We start from the raw sequence: 6,902 nt of genomic DNA, 5'->3' as shown, positions 1-6,902 counted from the left end.
GGGAAAGGGAATTGCAAGGTCAGCAGGGTGTAGGGGTCCAGGCCGAGCAAGGCTGCTGCCCTTCGGGGTGCACCGTGAGCCAGGAATCAGAGTAGATGACCTATCCCATACCTATTTGTTTCTATGTCCAGAAGTTGAAACTGTAGTTCAGGATCAGCTTGAAATTCAGAGGCTGAGTCTGTGCTGAGTGGGGTTAGCTTAATTCTTGCTCGTGGGGAAGGAGGCAGCCAAGCACGCCCACACCTTTCCCCCCAGCCCTTCTTGAAGCTTGTGTGAGTGCTGCCTGCTCAGGTTCTCACAGAGCAGGATGAGGATCAGAGGGCTGATCTTAGTGCCTGTGATCAGGGTGCTGGCCTGACTGCAGGCTTGGGGACACTTTCAGGAGCTGGGTTTTGAGATGAGTTCCAAACACCTCAGCATTAGCTAGGGGGTCTTCAGTGGGTTGGATTGCAGCATGTGGGCCCCAGATCGGTACTTTACGTTCTCCCAGGGATTGGGGATTGGGTAAGATGCTTCCTGTGCTGGGAAGCATTGAGGTGGAGGGGCTAGGGCCAGGCAAAGAGACAGGGGAGGGAGTGGAGTGAGGTCAGTGTGAGGATGTCATATGTGGTCCCAGCAGGAATGTCCCAGAGCCCTGGAGGCCTGGCCTCTGACTGAGACCTGTCTGGGAGCGGTCCCCTGCAGAGCTTAGCCTGCATTTGTCTCCCCTTGGACAGAGGAAGGTTTATAGTGTACGCACAAGTGAAAATCATGGCCTGGGCCTGTGTTTGAAGCTGCTCTTTGCTACCTCTCACACGTCAGAGAGATCCTGTGTACCTGAGGAGGGCCTTGGGCAGCAGAGGTAGGGGGAAGCAAGGCAAACAGCGTGCTCCCCAGCCTTTGCCGCTGCATGGGCTGATGTTCTGCAGGTCCTGGAGGAGACAGTAGAGGGGAGACTCTGGGAGGACAGGAGAAATGTCCTCTTACTGCCCAGAGTTGCAGGTGAAGGTGGTGACCATGTTCTGATTGTGACTCCCTTTCCTCCTCTTGCCCCTCACGTCTGGTCATTCACCACACTTCATAATTTCTTTTCCCTCCTTACTTTTCACACACCAGTACTGTATCTCAGACTGAACTCTTCTTTCTAGCTGGCAATCATTCCCTGTCTTTGTAATTTATAGCACTTCTGGTCACCCAACAAAGCCAGGTAATAATTACCAGCTACCACACACACACACACTTGGTACAGTCATTTCTCCATTGGAGGACTGGTTCCAGGACCCCCTTGGATTCCAAACTCCCAGCCCCTTGTATAATATGACATAATGTTTTCATATAATCCACAGATGGCCTCCAGTGTACTTTAAATCATCTCAACATTCCTTATAATACAGAATACAATGTAAACTCTATGTAAATAGCTGTTATCCTGTATTGTTTAGGGCATAATGATAAGAAAAGTGCCTGTGCATGTTCAGTACAGGCAGAATTTTTTCCTTAGTTTGCCATTGGTTAAGTCAGTGAAGACAGAATGAGAGGACATGGAGGCCAGCTGTGTATCTATAATCTATATAAAATGCAATGACCCTGGCCTTGGAGTCCTAAGACCTGGATGTTACTATAAACTATTCCTTTTCCATTTGCCCCCTCTGAGACCTTGGGCAAGGAATTGATCCTATACGAACTTCCTTTCTCATCTGTAGGATAGGTATTTAGTTGATCTCATGAGCTCTTGTGCAACTTGATGAAGTGTGTGTCACAGTGTGTAGAGTATCAACACACAATAGTGAGCACTGGCTTACTGAATTTCTTTTACTTGGGGTCACTTTGGGCCCTGACAACCTATCATCCCACAGAGGGCGTCCTCTCAGATGATGTATTAGTCAGCTCTCTTGTCACCGGGACACAATAGCAGATGCCCATAACTTAAAGGAGGAGAAGTTTAATTTGGCTCACGGTTCCAGAAGATTCAGTCCATGGTAGGCTGGCTCCAAATCAGAATAATCACGGTACGAGGAATGATGGAGCAAAGCTGCTTAGTTAATAGTGGCTGGGAAGCAAAGCAGAGGAACAGCACCAGAGAGGAAGGGGTGAGGGATTGGACATAGACTCCAAGGTTACCCCTCCGTACCCCACCAAGACACAACCAAAAGTGCACTCCACCGGTGCCTGGTGGATCCCAAATCCAATCAAGTTGACCTTCCATTCTAACTGCCAAAGACAAGTGAGTGGCTCCTGGCAGACACGTGTTTGCAGATGATAGCCAGCGGGATAATGACCAGGATTCCCCTGTGACTCCTGGAGAGATGCCTTTGTGATTCTGGCCCACTTGGAGGGGTTTGGATAGAATGGTCTTGTTCAATGTCCCCAGTGTGGTTACTCAGCTACCCATGCAAGCAGCTGTCCATGAAAGAGAAGTTTTTGCCCCATTGTCAGGCCCATCCCACTCATGTTGGTTTTTCTTGATCTGTAAATCATGAAGCCTCACTCTGAGCCTCCCTGACAGAAGTTTTCTCATGTAAGCGTGTGGGCCTCAGGGCTCTAAGGCATAAATCCAGAGCTCTGGACCTCCTGCCCTCCACTCACCCTTGTCTGAGGCTCACCTATCCCCTGGCCCCACCTAGCTGTCCTGATGTTGACATAGAAGGACAAACGTGGTCTTCTATTTCAAAATCATCACACAGACCTGATTAATTTTAGAAATGAACAACACAAAAATTCATCATAAACTTTCAGGTATGAGCAGCAATAAACAAAACCGGAGCATGGAGCACTATTTATTTATTAAAACAGTAAATTGAAGGGAAATGGGCTATTTATTTTGCACGATGTCTTCTGCAGAAGTAATTGGCTCATTAATCACATTCTCACCGTGGTCACGTTTGGAAGGTCAGGTTTCACAGGGAGTGGAAACAGGCGGCCATGCTTGTAGCCCTGTGGCATGTGGAGCCCGAGGAACCTGGTCTCCAGGCCTGTCCTGTGGATCCTGTAGCAAGGGCCTTGGTGGGGAGATGGTGCGACACACGGATTGAGATCCCAGATTGGCAACAGGAAGCCTGCATTCAAAGCCCAACCAGTATCCTGTGCAGCTGTACTACCTTGAGCAAGCTATTGCCCCAGCTCCTATGTCTGCAAAAATGATGCTAGTACACGATCTACCTTGGGCACTATGAGTCTGAGTTTGTAAAGCACTAGGATGTTCCCGGGCCAGGTTTGGTGCTGCCATAGGTGTCAGCTGGAATTGCTTCTTTGGCCCAGGTGAATGTCAGGGTAGACTGCTTTGGCATCAATAGAAGCTTAGAGCATGAGCTTAGTGTGGGGTTCCCAGGGTCCCCCAGGGAGACAGAAGAGTATGGTAGAGGTGAAGAGGAAAGGCTCTGAACTTGAAATGCAACGTCTGCTACTGCAGTAGCAGGGCCAGTCTGTGCCTTACTTCTCTCGGCTATAAATCAGGGCAATTATAGTAGTGCTAGCTGCACACTCCCAGCCCACCCGTGAGTGAGGTCCCTGGCCTGGGTGCTTGCCATACTCAGCCTCTGGATTCACTGAGGGAGAAAGCTTGGGGGGCCGGTGACTGTCTGAGATGGTCATTTAAGATGTGATGGGGATCACTGGAGGCTTTAGGTAAGGAGTGAACCTGATCGTAATTATGTTTCAGAATGCATCATGTGGTGATTGAAGTATGGGGAGAGGGCAGGTGAGCTAGGAGGCGGAGTAGGTGAGCAAGAAGAGGCTCACAGAGGGTCCCAGAGCTGTGTAGCAGGCATCCCTGCCACGACACACTTAGTGACAGCGGGTAGAGGTGGCACGTGAGGAGTCTGTGGCTTGAGTGCCTGGAGGAGGAAGTTCTGGTCACAGGGATCACTCTGCTCCCACCGAAGAAGGGGTGGCCTCACACTTGTCCAGGGCCAGGAGCTCGGGCCGGGAGCTCAGAGGAAAGATGCAGATATAGGGTAGGAATGATTGGCATGAACTTCGTCCTCCCAGAAGCAGACCCAGGGACAAGCATGGGAGATTTGCCCCCTCAGAGTGCAGATGTTGTGGGAGTGGACTGACATTGGGCTGCTCGGGGCAACAATGAGGGGGAAAACGAGACTGGGAAAGGAGCAAGAACAAAGGACAACTAAGGCCCAGTTCCACTGGGGGTCTTTGAGAGACCGAGGGAGGAGGTCTAATGTGTTCCCCTGGAGGGCAAGGAAGCCTATTTCTGGCTGGCTTGGGTTATTTTTGGGTGGGGGCGCTTCTGGCCCTTCTGGTCTCCTGTGTACTGGCTTAGCAGGGCAGAGATGCAGGCAGCTGGAAGGGCTTCAGGCATGTGGCTATTGGCAGGTGACCTTCAGGACTGGCCAGGACATGGCTAGGCCACTGATGGCTTCTGCTATTGTTGCAGCCAACAACTGTGTCTGCCTTCCAGTGGGGAGCAAAGAGCCAACTTCTTCCTCACTACTCCTGAAAGATGGGGGCACGTGCAGGGGCTGAGCAAGGCTGGAGCCCAAGTGATGGAATGCGGGTGTGACCCAGGCAGAGGGCTGGCAGTGCAGGAGGTCTCCTGGGATAGGCTCAGACTGATCTTTCCAGGATCAGAGAAGATAGTGGAAATAGAAAACAAAGTTGTTTAATGAGCAAAATCATTAAGAAAAGTAATGATTTCACTCCAGGGTGTGAGAGAGCCCCTAAACAGCTGCTAATTAGCTGGCTGCAGCAGGCAGCTGAGGGTGGATGGCAGGAGGCTGAATGTGGCGGGGACTTCCCCAGGTTCTTCTCTCCCTTATGTTCTGACCTCCGCCTTTTGCCCACACCCAGCCAGCACTGCAGGCCCTACCTCTACACGTGGGAGACGTGGAGATCCTGGGCCAGCAGATCAGGACCCTCAAGGACCATCTCAGAGCTTCCAGTCTTTCCAGGCCCTCTGGGCTCAGGGAGAGGGAGAGTTGGTGTCTCAGGCGAGAGATGTTCCCTTGCACTATCTGAACTGTCCCTGGCTTAGCTTATGGGCACGGGTACTATTTTGGCGTTTGTTCCTCTGAACATAGATGCCAGGAAGAGTGGGTTGGTGTTGGGCTGTATGTGATAAGAAGCAAGGATGTATGTTTGTAGGGTGTGGGTACAGACAGCAGTATGTGAGAGCAGGTGCCTCCAGGTAGGGGTACGAGCGAGTGGGCGTTGGCACAGGAGGGTGGGACACAGACATTGACAGGCATGGCAAAGTGTGGGTGCAGATGGGGACAGAGGTGTGGTATCGGTTTTATATAAATTATCATTTAATTTCCACAATCACCCCATAAAAGATATCTTAGTAGGAGTCCTCTTTTTTGAAGGAAGGGAATGGGTGTGCAAAGAGGTCAAGGAGCTGTCCGAGATCATCCAGTGAGTAAAGGGCAGGGCCAGGACTTGAACCTGGGTGCTCTGGCTGCAGCCCCACTTGCCCTTCACCTCTACACTGGAAATGTGGCCCAGGCAGTGAAAGTGTTGACGTAAGTGTGTGCAGCCACAGAGGAGAGGCTTTTGTGAAGAGGCAGAGCCATGTGAATAGATGCTTCGAAGACAGATGCCCAGGCTTGTGCTGGGCAGTGGGGGCCCATAATCACCCAAAGGACCTTTAAGACTACAGATTCGCATTTCTAGTTCTGAAAGTCTAGCACAGGGTTCCAGAATTCTATCTCTGGTAGGTTTCTAGGTGATGCTAAACTGCACCTTTGGACACCAGAGTTTGGGAACACCGTTGCAGGGCACTGGGCATGGGTGATTGTGAAGAACAGAAATTGATGGTTTAGAGGTGAAGAGGAGAAGGTAGATTGAGTCTAGAGCACAGGGTGCCTTTGGAAGTGTGGAATGGATTACACATAGAAGATGCTGATTGGAGTGAGGGTGGGAAGAAGCATGAAGAATATTGGAGCCCTCGCTCCAAGAGCACAGCAAAGGCCAAGCCTACAACCCTACGGGAGACACTGTGCTCTAGACCTGTGCTGACTTCCCATGTGGTGGCCCTCAGGTGTGACCAGCTTGGCAGATGTCTGGGTATCTCCTTTCTGATCTGCTGGGAGCCCAAGAGGCTTTTTGTGAGCTAATTGTAAACCTCAGGGGGAACCTAGGATAGTAGCCTGAGAGGTCTTGGGGCAACCTTCAGGGGACTCCTTGCAGGATAGGGTTCTTGGGATGCAAAGATGGCTCAGACAATGGGCCAGGGATCCCACAGGTGCAGGAAGCTTCTCAAATTTCAGGTCTAAATGACTGATCCTGGACAGGTGATTGCCTGGGCTAGAGGCCCCTAGGAAAGAGGACCTGGGGAATGTGGGGAGGTGAGAGGAGCTGAGATTACCCAGCATAGGGATCCTCTCTTTCCTCAGCCTTAGGGCTTGGCATTGGTGACTTCTGTGCTGTGAGATAGAGCTTCAGAGGTGGTACTGGGTGTGGGTGAGTCCTTTTAACTAAAAACAGGAGTCCCCAACCAGAGGAAGGGCTCCATGTACTGTGACCAGGAACACTCAGCTGGAGGCTACTGAAGAGAACGGAGGAGGTTAGGCGGCTCCAAGAAGGCGGCTCCAAGTAGGGGGCTCCATGGTCTCCCACGCTGGGCCCAGAGGGTGACTTGGATCTGTGAGTGACTGAGCCATGTGATATGGGTGGCATTGTGTCCCCCTTACCCCAGACATATTACAGTCCTGATCCTCAGTACCTCAGGCTCTGGTATTACTTGGAAATGGAGTCTTAAATTAAAATTAGTCCCGAGAATAGTGGGCTACTTATGCTTTAGATCTAAAATGTCTCCCAAAAGGCTCAAGTGCTCACAGATGGGGCTTTTGAAGGTGATTGGATCACGGAGGCTTAAACTTCATCAAGGGATGAACGAATTGATGAGATCATAATTTGATAACATCATTGAGAGGTAATAGTAATTTAGGAGGTGGGGCCTAGTTGAGGGA

This window comes from Fukomys damarensis, unplaced genomic scaffold, assembly GCF_012274545.1.
Source record: "Fukomys damarensis isolate Sample0158 unplaced genomic scaffold, DMR_v1.0_HiC HiC_scaffold_16, whole genome shotgun sequence".
In the NCBI taxonomy this organism is placed as follows: Eukaryota; Metazoa; Chordata; class Mammalia; order Rodentia; family Bathyergidae; genus Fukomys; species Fukomys damarensis.
This window is presented reverse-complemented; position numbering follows the sequence as displayed.